The sequence below is a fragment of the Montipora capricornis genome, chromosome 12, assembly GCF_036669925.1.
Source record: "Montipora capricornis isolate CH-2021 chromosome 12, ASM3666992v2, whole genome shotgun sequence".
Classification (NCBI taxonomy): domain Eukaryota; kingdom Metazoa; phylum Cnidaria; class Anthozoa; order Scleractinia; family Acroporidae; genus Montipora; species Montipora capricornis.
In genome coordinates this window covers 13,674,472-13,686,971 of record NC_090894.1, presented here as the reverse complement: position 1 = coordinate 13,686,971, position 12,500 = coordinate 13,674,472, and the positions used below count along the sequence as shown (strand labels likewise).

Sequence of the window (12,500 nt, the reverse complement as noted above, 5' to 3'; positions counted from 1 at the left end):
TTCACAATTGAGAACTTCGAAAATCTCGGTATGTTTACTAATTCATGTATAAGTACGGGAGGTCATGCAAGACAGAGCGACACTAAATTATCACTTAAGCATTTAATTTTCATTTCAAAACAAATTAACAACACTGACAAATTAAATACTTGATTAAACTACAACTGTAAAGGAAACTTTGCTGAAGTCATTGTTTACACATTGGTTCATCAACACACGACCTTACTGAAATTAAAAGGCATCATGCTTTTTACACGGATTAATTACCACCGAAGACTTTTAAGACTTAGTGGCTTTGATAACGAGCCAGTTATGTTATTAGCCATCAAAAATTGGTAAATTCTTGGGTGCAACGGCACTAATGATCCCATACGTTCTCCGGTTTTAAATTTCGAATTTTCAAAGAAATATCGGGTTCAAATTTTCAGAGAGTCGTATCTCATTATGCAACACACTTTCAATATTCATTACTTTAGTCTCGGCTGAATAACTGAAAAACGATAGGCCTGTGCTAATGAGACATTCTCGTTCCCAGATCCCATCGTTTCTATTAGCCAGCGGGGCTTTCCCACGCGAAAAGAAAGAACTGGTTTTCGTGCTCAGCCTTTAGCGGCTAAGAGGGCCGGGTGACTCTGGGGACGAGAATGCTAATGAGGCAAAGAATGTGAACAATGATTTCCCTATTCCTTGCAAGAAATAAAGAAACATCAGCACGTTACTCAATTGGATACTGAGGCCGAACTCAGACAGTGAATGAGTGATGGTCTCGTATATGAGCCCGACCATTCTAAGAGCTTCACACAAGTCCTCTACCGTAGCTTCATCATGAAATATATCATTCAAGAGCTTATCTTGATCTATCAGACCCTTTTACAAAGTTCCCTTGAATAGGTTTTCTGATTCAGAACAAGAGATTATACTCTCTTGTTCAGAATCTATCTTCATTCGTGGATTTGGCCTTTCCTTCGACCAGTGATCTCTCTCTATTTTAGTCTTACACACTCAGGATAATCCCAGAAGACGAAGCGGATCCATTACTATGTTGTTACTGAGCAGTTCGATCGGTGCTAGCAAAGTTGGTGGCAAGTACTTGAGATTCATATATGCATGCAGCTTCAGTAGTCTTGCGCAGACCAAGTTCTTTTGTGAGGGAACTGTATAGGTCTTGAAATCAAATGCTAACTTCCGAACTCTTCAGACTATGCAAACACGAAAAAAGTCTTCCAATGATTTTATAAAATATCGTCCTCTGGGAAAGCGAAAAGCGTGGTGTGACAGCCATGTTTATCAAGTGTTATGCACACATGCCTATTGACCAATGAAAGCACGCGTACTATCTGAAATATTTTATAAAACAATACGTGGAACAAAAAAAAAGCAGTCACAATGCAGAACTTTTGAGATCCGAAACTTCCTAACTTCTCATTCAAAAACTAATTCAGAAATAGCTTGGTCACTCTGAGAAAATTCCTTTGCGTAAGGGTTTGAAGACTTCAGAGGGGGTTGAGTTAAAACAGTCGATCACTGCTTTGCTGATATGCAAGCTTTTCTGTCTTAGCAAATATAGCACTCTCTACTTAAGTGATAATTACAGCGTCTAGAAGTTCCTTCGCAGACCCTTTACTGCACCAAAATATATCCCATAGCTTTGATATGCTTGTCACCGTTGTCACCTCCGTACTGGGCCTCGTTTCCACACGAATTGCTGGTATCGTTCAGACCTCCAGTGCCAAAGCCGAGTCTTGAGTCACAAGAATCGCAGTTGACCTCGTTGTTACAAACAACGCCGATTCTTGCTTTGGAGTTACCGGTATAGCTACACAGAACATTAAACCCCTCCTTTTGACAACCTGTTTGTAAAGAAGCCTGTGGGCCAATTAGCTTCTTCCATTCAGTCAAGCCAAGTGTTACGTCGTGATATTGCCCATCGGCAATCAGCGAATAGAGAGAATCAGCGCTTTTGTTAATGACAACGAAATTTGGGTATTGTGCGGCAGAGATGTTCATACCGAGACAGATCTTGTTGAAGGATGTGTTCCAGTAAGTTGGTAATTTTGTTTGTTGTGTGTCGAAGCCAGTCTGTCCTCCAGGAAGGTTGTATGATTTCTTGTTGCTCCAAAAACTCGAATCGTAGAGGAAAGTTTGCTGTACAAAAACAAGGAATGAAACTCTAACAAAAACGTTTTAGTAATCATGGCCGGTTGAAATGGCGTGTTTGGAGTACGTTAACTCTCAGGAGGGATCATTTAATTCGGGGCTTCGCATATTTGCTGCCTGTATCGCGACCAGCGACAACATTAGCCAATGGAGGATCTAGGTGGGGGGGGGGGGGGGTGCAGGGAGCCTTGCGATTCATGGAATAAAGGCAGGTTGGAGTAAATCACAATATAATACCTCCTTTGGTCTGCTTCCCATTTTCTCCTATTGTTCAAGAAAATTCTATTTTTTCCTATTTTTAGTGTAGGCCGGGAACATTTTGAAATATTTGAGATAAAGTTCTTAATAAATTTGATAAATTCTTTTTTTAAAAAAAGAAACCTTTTCGCCAAAAATAAAAATAAAAATAAAAACACAGCCTGTTTGAAATGATAACCTTCTGAAACTCATGCCCAAACTTTTTCCGTTTTTTCTGGTAGCATATAGAGGAGTCTGGAAGATCAGTTCCGTGCTTGTGCAGTTGCCATGTGGAATTAAGGAGGCAAGTAATTCAATCCAATTTCTATCTCTTTGTTTTCGAACAATGGTTGTTTTATTAATATACCATCTCTTTAAAAAACAGTTGTATCTTTGTCTTTATAGCAATATTTCATTCAGAAAAAGTTCTATTATTTTTCAGCCTTATGCGTTTTGTGATAGCTGTTAGAGTGGTAACCATTACAAACAAATTCGTGTTTACACACCGCATAATTGTTCGGATATACTTAACGTGTTAACCTACTTTATGTCCAAAACAGGTCAAGGTGTAATTTTAGATGCGGTAACTTTAAATAAACTTTTGAACATAAGAAAATTTAATTCAGCTTCTGAAGTGCTTAACGAAAATTGACTGCGCATGACTTAAATTCAAGGGAATTTCTGGCTAATGGGCCGGCCTTTTCATGACCGTGTCAGATGACATTTCAATCATCAAAAATGGTCTTGGTACAATATAGATGTCAGAAATAGAAAGAGCGTGATGAAATTAGTGAGAATGTGAATTTTGAGAGCACTGATGTTTAGTGCGTGATTTTGGAGCGCAGTTTGAAAGTTTGCAAAATGTAGGAGAATTTTGTGCTTGATGGCAAGCTTGCCACACAGCAGCTGTTTTCCATATAAATTTCAGTTAATTTTTAATCATTAAAATCACTGTGTACATAAGCTGCAGTAGGTTCACACAAGAGAAAATGAGGGGACAGAGAGGGAGGCTCAAAGCGTTGGCCGGGATATGTTATGTCCACGAAACTTATTTTTAGACGAGCAGAAGTCTTTGTTCTAGCGGAAGTGTGTCTTCTGAGACGTCCGCGTGCAGTGTTGCCTCGCTCTCAGATTCTTAGTGAAAAGAGAAAATGATGGCGCACGTGCAAGGCTGATGAATATATATTTTCTTTCAAACATCGGACCGAGGTTGGCCTGCATGCGGACGTCTCAGAAGACTTCCGCTCGTTTAAAAATAAGTTTCGTGGACATGACATATCCCAAGGGCTGGACCGGGAGCCTCCTTCTCTGTCCCCTCATTTTCTCTTGAATCAGTTCAACAGTGTCCGGCTCCGAAACAGTATTTATTCTTCGTTGTTTTCCTTGCATGTGGTTGACCAGAAATTCAATGTAAAGTCTTTATTAAAAACTGGTCTCAACAGACGTGAGGCTTTAAAGTCTTCATATGTTTAAAGGAGAAACATTGCGTTAATACAGTGTGTACTAAATTTACAAGATAAATAAGATTACCAAGGTAACCGCGTTATATAAATTTAAACGGGCATCTGGTCATAAACGACTCTTTGAATTTCTCAGTCCTTATCCGAGGAAGCTGGCGTAACCGTTTTTGGCGGGAGCAATTCTTGAAGACGATGATTTTTGTAATAGTTATCTTAATCAAAGGCAGCCCAAGCTCAAAATGTTAGGAGTTCAGTGTAACGTGACATATGCTATATTACATAACTATGCGAAACGTGACTCCCGCCTTACAGCATATGGAGGTATTGTGTTACAACGGTTTGAATTTGTAAAGGTTTGTATGGGAAGGCAGAGGCTTTGCTGGAAAAGTCAATTATTCTTATATTTTGTGAATAAAATCTACTTACCCTGTTGCCGTGTTGTATTCTTTGTTGTTTGCCAGCGTCGCAGGCCGATCTAATGCGATTTCGGCGACTTATCGTTTTGTGGGTTTCCAGTGCTAAAAGAAAGACAGCGGAAACCCAAAAAACGATAAGTATTTACCTGCAATATTAAACTTAAGGCTAGGGCAAACGTCGAACTTTTCAAGTGCCGAATCTAATATTTGACACATGAAAAGTTCGACGTTTGCCATAGGCCTTTAAATATTATTAGTTTTAAATATTAGCTTTGTAGTCCATTATCGTATATCATACGTCAAAATGTAATAATTAATTGTTTTTGGGAGAATTAACAGCAACGTTCAGTTTGTTCCTTCTCGAAGCAGAATATATTTCGCCTTTTGCCACTGAAAATAGCTTTAAGAAGATTGTGATACCGTCGAAGAAAGAGTTTAACTTACCTCTGGGATTTCTGTCATTAACGGATCCTGAATTTAATGGGGAAAAATTCTGAGCAAAAGATTTTTCTAGCAATTTGACGATAAAACAGTGCGATAAATACATCTTATTCGATGGTTTAAGGTCGGTACACACGAGGGAGCTTGCTCGTCTGCACCAACGATTTCTAGCGAAAAAATATGTTGCGCAACAAAACTTTTGCTCCCGAGTTTTGCTTCCTCATATCAAACTGGTTTGATATGAGTGAGCAAGCTCCAGGGGCAAATCTGTTGCACGGGTCTGTTTCAGGAGCAAGCTCCCTGGTGTGTACTGAAATTTGCTTGCCGTGATATGGCGTGTCTCCGGTTGGCCAATCAAATCGGCTTATTTTTTTCATCCACAACTCATTGCGAACTCACTTTCAAAGTTCCCATGCCCCAATCGGGTTGTTTCATCATTCAGCTCCCTCGTCGTGTCCTTCGTGTGTACTGGTTGGGGTACTTACCCGGGAGCGTGTTTCAGGAGCAAGTTCCCGCGTGTATCCGCCTTTACGATATAATGCGCGCGGATATTTTGCGAGTTGCGCAGTACGAGCAATGAACAAAATGTCCGCGAGTATTATATGTTAAACCGTCGAATAAGAGATTCATTATTCCACTACAAAAAGGTATTATTTTGCTTCAATTTTATTTGGTAAGGCCATCCTTTTTTTTTTTTTCGTTTACCGTCGAATGTGTTTCCTGATATTGGGTCGGTCGGTCGGTCGGATTGAAAAAAAACCTAGGAAAAGATCATAACCATTCTCGGATTCGGAGGCCTGGTACCCCAGCATCATAGCTGTGGAGCCAGGAAAACAACAAGACGTGAACCCAAAAGTTCAAGTGGATGGATGTTGTTGCAAAATTAAGACAGCGTGGGAAAAAAGATCAACCCCCGAAACTCTTACGCGACATAAATAATGGCTTAAAAACGACGCTAAAAGGAGAAAAAAAAGGCGATGGCCAAAGAGTGTTTCTAAAAAAAAATGCATCTGTCGTTCAAGTTGCTTCAAAACGATGTAAACAGCACAGAAATTCAGCCAAATGCTCTTTATTTGATTGTATAAACGAAATGACGAGTGACAAGCGATGACAAGCTAAATTCTCAGGCTTTGTATCTTGTTGAAAACAAAAAAAAATTCGAGAATTCTCCCAACCCCACAAGTATTTAGATCAGGTTATGCAAACTCGGAAAAGGTCTTGTAATGATGTCATAAAATAACGTCCTCCGGGAAAGCGGAAAGCGTGGAGTCACAACCACGTTTATCATACTGTCATGCTAACACAGCTATTGACCAATGAAAGCACGCGTACTATCTGAGTTATTTTATAATGCAAGATGTGGAAAAGAAGAGTATGAACCAAAAAACAATAAAATACAGTCACCGTGTAGAACCATCATTGTCACTTTTGCGATCCGAAACTTCCTGTAGTAAGTTCTTATTCAAAAACTCGTCCAGAAATAGCTTGGTCACTCTGAGAACGGAGTACGGAGAAACGTTGCATTACTGTTAGATTTTTAAAGGCCCTAGAGGGGTCTCCGTTATAGAAGTCCCTTCGGAGGCACTTTACTGCACTAAAATATATCCCATAGCTTTGATATGCTTGTTACCGTTGTTACTATGGACCTGGGCCTCGTTTCCACACGAATTGGTGGTGTCGGGTTTACCTCCAGTGCCAAAGCCAAGTCTTGAGTCACAAGAATCGCACTTGTCCTCGTTGTTACGAACAACGCCAATTCTTGCTTTGGAGTTTCCGGTAGAGCTACACTGAACATTAAACCCCTCCATTAGACAACCTGTTTGTAAGGAAGCCTGTGGACCAATTAGCTTCTTCCATTCAGTCAAGCCAAGTGTTACGTTGCGATATTGCCCATCGGCAATCAGCGAATAGAGAGAATCAGCCCGTTTGTTAATGACAACGAAATTTGGGTATTGTGCGGCAGAGATGTTCATACCGAGACAGATCTTGTTGAAGGATGTGTTCCAGTAAGTTGGTAACTTTGTTTCTTGTGTGTCGAACCCAGTCTGTCCTCCAGGAAGGTTGTAGGATGTCTTGTTGCTCCAAAAACCCGAATCGTAGAGGAAAGTTTGCTGTACAAAAACAAGGAATGAAACTCTAACAAAAAGGATCAGACATTCAAGCTACGTTTTAGTAATCATGGCCGGTTGAAATGGCGTGTTTGGAGTACGTTAACTCTGGAGGGATCATTTAATTCGGGGCTTCGCATATTTGCTGCCTGTATTAGCTACCAGCGACAACAATAGCCAGTGGAGGATCTAATGGTAGGGTGCAGGGAGCCTTGCGATTCATGGAATAAAGGCAGGTTGGAGTAAATCACAATATCATACCTCCTTTGGTCTGCTTCCCATTTTCTCCTATTGTTCAAGAAAATTCTATTTTTTCCTATTTTTAGGGTTTTACTTAGTGTAGGCCGGGAACATTTTGAAATATTTGAGATAGAGTTCTTAATAAATTTGATAAATTCTTTTTTAAAAAAAAGAAACCTTTTCGCAGAAAATAAAAAACACAGCCTGTTTCAATGATAACCTTCTGAAACTCATGCCCAAACATTCTCCATTTTTCTGGTAGCATATAGAGGAGTCTGGAAGATCATTTCCGTGCTTGTGCAGTTGCCATGTGGAATTAAGAAGGCAAGTAATTCAACCCATTTTCTATCTCTTTGTTTTCAAACAATGGTTGTTTTATTAATATACCAAGTCTTTAAAAACAGTTGTATCTTTGTCTTTATAGCAATATTTTATTCAGAAAAAGTTCAAATATTTTTCAGCCTTATGCGTTTTGTGATAGCTATTAGAGTGGTAACCATTACAAACAAATTCGTGTTTACACACCGCATAATTGTTCGGATATACTTAACGTGTTAACCTACTTTATGTCCAAAAAAGGTCAAGGTGTAATTTTAGATGCGGTAACTTTAAATAAACTTTTGAACACAAGAAAATTTAATTCAGCTTCTGAAGTGCTTAACGAAAGTTGACTACGCATGACTTAAAATCAGGGGAATTTCTGGCTAATGGGCCGGCCTTTTCATGACCGTGTCAGATGACCTTTCAATCATCAAAAATGGTCTTGGTACAATATGGATGTCAGAAATAAAAAGAGCACGATGAAATTAGTGAGAATGTGAATTTTGAGGCCACTGACGTTTAGTGCGTAATTTTGGAGCGCAGTTTGAAAGTTTGCAAAATGTAAGAGAATTTTGTGCTGGATGGCAAGCTTGCCACACAGCAGCTGTTTTCCATATAAATTTCAGTTAATTTTTAATCATTAAAATCACTGTGTATATAAGCTGCAGTAGGTTCACAAGGGCGGATCTAGGATTTTGGCTAGGGGGGTGCACATGTCAGACGGAAATGCACAGGAAGCGCAATCTTTATATGTTAGACAATGTATAACACATGCTTTTAAGAGGGTTAGGGCTGTAGTATGATAAATCTGTAAATGATGAGACAAATAAAAATCTAACTTAATGCAGTTTTTGTCCTTTTAATATCCTCTAACAGCTTAATTCGCTTTGCCGTTTTTTAGCTAAGCTTACATTACTAGGAAGAATTATGAGTGTAACATGACAGTAATTTCAGGGGCTTGCTTCTTTTGAAAAAATCCTGCTACAGAACTTTGCATTATTGTGATTTTCTTCAGCTAGCTTGACGATCGATGGAAAGGTCAAATGGCGGAAAATGGAATGACAATGAGGCTGTGTTAATTGGTGGTTTACGCTGACCACTGCTACGACAGCAAACTGGCGGCGCAAAAGATCTAACTAATTGGCAAGCATTCACTTCTGGCAACATTTTATTCCGCCAAAACTCCGAAAACTAGTGGTTTTAAGGCACGACGGACCGCTGTCTGTTATTTAGGTTTCTTACTTCGTTTGTAAATTTTAGAATTTTTTAACTAAAACGTTTTTTTTTTTGGTAACCGAGGGGGAGGGGAGGGGGTGCACGTGCACCCAGTGCACCACCCCTAGATCCGCCCTTGGTTCAAAACTTTGCAGCCAGACTTGTGTTATAACTGACAAAGTTTGATTATATTTCAGAGGGCCGATAATCACTTCGATGGTTAAAATTGTCAGACAAAATTCTGTTTATTGATTTTGTTTTAGCTTTTAAATGTATGAATGGAATGGCCCTGGAGTACTTATCTAACTATTTTGTCAAACGCTTTGATATATTCATGGCAGGAAACTAGGGGATCTGGAAGCATTGACACTACTGATTGTAGGTTGCCAATGAGACAAAGAGCTTTCTTTATTATCGGGGAACCAATCAATTGCAATGAAATGGTCTTACTGCAGATCGCAAGTTTGAAAGACCCAAACAGTTTTAAGAAAGGCCTTTTTAAGAATATATTTTATATTAGAACAAATAAGTGTATGTATGCCACTGTCTTTCCTATTTTCTGAGTGGCATTTGTCACTTGACGCCCTGTATGTACCTTGTTTCCATCGATCTTCATGACCGGTGTCCATCCTCCAGCTCCGCACCCGAAATCTCCAAAGTGACACAAGACGGAAGTTAGACCGGAGTCCACGTGAAGTGTGGTAAGCACGCTTGTGTTAAATCTGTAAATTGGACGGTTTAGGAATTAACTATGCATTCGATAATCGCGTTTTGAAAGGTTGAACACGCGTATTTAAAGCAGACACGTTGTGTTCATAAGGGAGCGTTCACAAAACTTGTTGGGGGGGGGGGGGGGGAAGAACTGATAAAAAATTGGGGGTCCCCCAAAAAAATTAGAGCTAAAAAGGGGGTGTTTGAAAAATACAAACAGGGGGGGTACGTTAAATTATGAAAACAAAAATGTCGTTAGCCAATGTAAACAAAACTAAATAAAATATAATAATCAAGAGTGTAAAATGGAGTTGACACCCCTTCATGACTCTATAACTCCGTTGTGCGTGGTCTGGTTTCCTTTCCTTTGTCATAATTTTGCTCTCTCGAGTACATATTCGAATGGACGCCTTCTTTAGTCGCTTCCAGTAAGATTTCATTTAGCAATGGTTTTTGTTCTACGAGACTTAGTTTAGATTTAGACCTTCATACTACTCTTTTATCAATGGAGTTGATAATGTAAACTGACCACCGTACAGGGATTCTAAAAGCTGACGTTTCGAGCGTTAGCCCTTCGTCAGAGCGAATCGAGAAATTATGGGTTGTGTGTAGTTTTTATAGTGGAGTAGGAGCTACGCTAGTGGTGGTAACATGGCAACGTGAAAAATAGGATAGTTAAATGAGAAGCGTTCGTTAATACCGTGGGGATTAAGGGTGCCGATTTGGAAGATGAATTTTTGTTCCAGATTCTTGCGGCTATCCGTCGTACCTTGATGTAGGGAAAGGCCGCAGATAACCATGTGTTTTTTGGAGTGGTTAGGGAGATTAAAGTAACGAGCGACTGGCTTAGATACATCCTTGTCATTCTTCGGAGTTCGGAGTTCGGAGCGGCAATAAAGATTTTGTTTGTCCGGTATAAGTTTCGTCTGGTACGTTTGTCAAGTACGTTTCGTCACCCTCACTTTCCATCCTCATAATCACACAGTCAAAAGTATCATTCTTAATAACTTTAAATTACTCCAAAATGATCCCGAGACTGGTAGAATCTTTTCGCAAGCTCCAGTTATTTCATTCAAACGCGTTAGTTAGAAGCACGCTCAAAACTAACTAACAACCCTGCACTTTCAAATGCGCGCTCTTACGATGCAAAACTTGTCCTTTCACTCTTAACACTACCAAAATATCGGGATCTAAGTGATCTGTTAAGACCACCGATCGTTTCACAAGTACCTCAGCAAATGTCATTTATGGCATAACCTACAGGTTATGCAATAAATTATACATTAGCGAGACAAGTAGATCAATAGGCGACCGATTCCGCGAACACCTTCGCGATGTTGAGAAGAATGACAAGCATGCATCTAAGCCAGTCGCTCGTTATTTTAATCTTCCTAACCACTCCGAAAAACACATGGCTATCTGCGGCCTTTCCCTACATCAAGGTACGACGGATAGCCGCAAGAATCTGGAACAAAAATTCATCTTCCAAATCGGCATTCTTAATCCTCACCGTATTAACAAACGCTTTTTTAATTCATTTAACTAATGTATCCTATTTTTCACTTTGCCATGTTACTACCAAAAGTGTAGCTCCTACTTAGTCCACTATAAAAACTACACACAACCCATAATTCCTCGATTCGCTCTGACGAAGGGCTAACGCTCGAAACGTCAGCTTGTAGAATCCCTGTACGGTGGTCAATTCACATTTTTCTATTCCGTTAATAAAACCAAATTTTTGTACTCTTCTACCTCCCCACCGACGCAGCACAACAGTTTCTTTAGAAACTACTCCCTTTATTCCTTTACTCCCGTAAGTGTTTGATATATAAGTTGTTTAAAACATAAGAAAATGTCACTCGTGGTTTTTCTTGGAGCATGCACGTGCAAATTTGGCGCCTTAACCGCTGGACCACACGGCTTCGCCTGTGAATTTACTCGAACCATGTCCTAGTGCAGATCATTGTCGCCGGTCAAGCTGTGTGTGCAAAATTGACTTCTGTTAGTCCTTTCGTGACAACCAGCATTTTATATTGTCAAAAAAGAAGAAAGAATACCATGAAATAGCATTTTCAAGTGAACTACATCGGGGAAGAAAATTATTCAGTTGTTTCAGTTGAATAATTGTGACTTGTTACGGTTTCCCTATTATTTTTCCAGAAAAAGGGTTTGCTTTGTATCAACAGGGAAACCGTAACTGAAAGCAAAACGAAGCGGCGCCCGAGATATTGAAAAGAAAACTACGTGATTCTGAAATTCATTTATCTCTTGTTCAAACGCTTTCCGGCTTGAAAAACAATGTAAATAAATTTGGTTGTGAAAAAGGAAAGAGGAGATCCCCCGAGTTTTTTGTTTATATTGTTCTCGATCGCGTTTCGTTATGAAAAACTTTCAACTACACTTGAGTGCTGTTTTTTTATCATAATTTATTATGTTTTGTTTTGGCTTTTACGTTGTGTGCATTAAGAATAGCTAAACTATAGTGAGTCATTTTTGTTCTGATTTGAAGGCCTTTGGTTATGCGCGTTTGGTCGCCATAGCAACATAATTTACGGACTTAATGAAACCAAGAGAAAATAAGGGGACAGAGAGGGAGGCACAAGGCGTTGGCCGGGATATGTTATGTCCACGAAACTTATTTTTAGACGAGCGGAAGTCTGTCTTCTGGGACGTCCGCATGCAGTCTTGCCTCGCTCTCAGGTTCTTAGTGAAAAGAGAAAATGATGGCGCACGTGGAAGGCTGATGAATATATATTTTCTTTCAAACATCGGGCCGAGGTTGGCTTGCATGCGGACGTCTCGGAAGACTTCCGCTCGTCTAAAAATAACTTTCGTGGACATGACATATCGCAAGGGCTGGACCGGGAGCCTCCTTCTCTGTCCCCTCATTTTCTCTTGATGAAACTGAACTGCTCTCGTCCAATGAAAATAGAGTGATTTTTCGTCAGTGTTTCGGAAAAGAAATGCAATTCACTTACTTGTCCTGCTCAGTATCAGCTTCGAACAGGGCTTTGCATGAGGCAGCTGAAAGAGAAACAAAAACAGCTAGTTCAACAGCGATTTAACCAGTTTCTTTTCAAAATGGCAGGGGAAAAAACTAATGGTAATAGAAAACAGAAAAACTTGCTGCCACTTGATCAACACTTTCAGCACCAACATGCCATTCAGAAGATCACAGGTACGGACGCAAACTG

General features: G+C 39.8%; 1 pseudogene; it reads right to left on the bottom strand.

Moving 5' to 3' along the window:
- Nucleotides 1–5,774: 5,774 nt before the first annotated feature.
- LOC138027409 (uncharacterized) overlaps nucleotides 5,775–12,500 on the bottom strand; it is a 33,601-nt pseudogene continuing 26,875 nt past the window's right edge.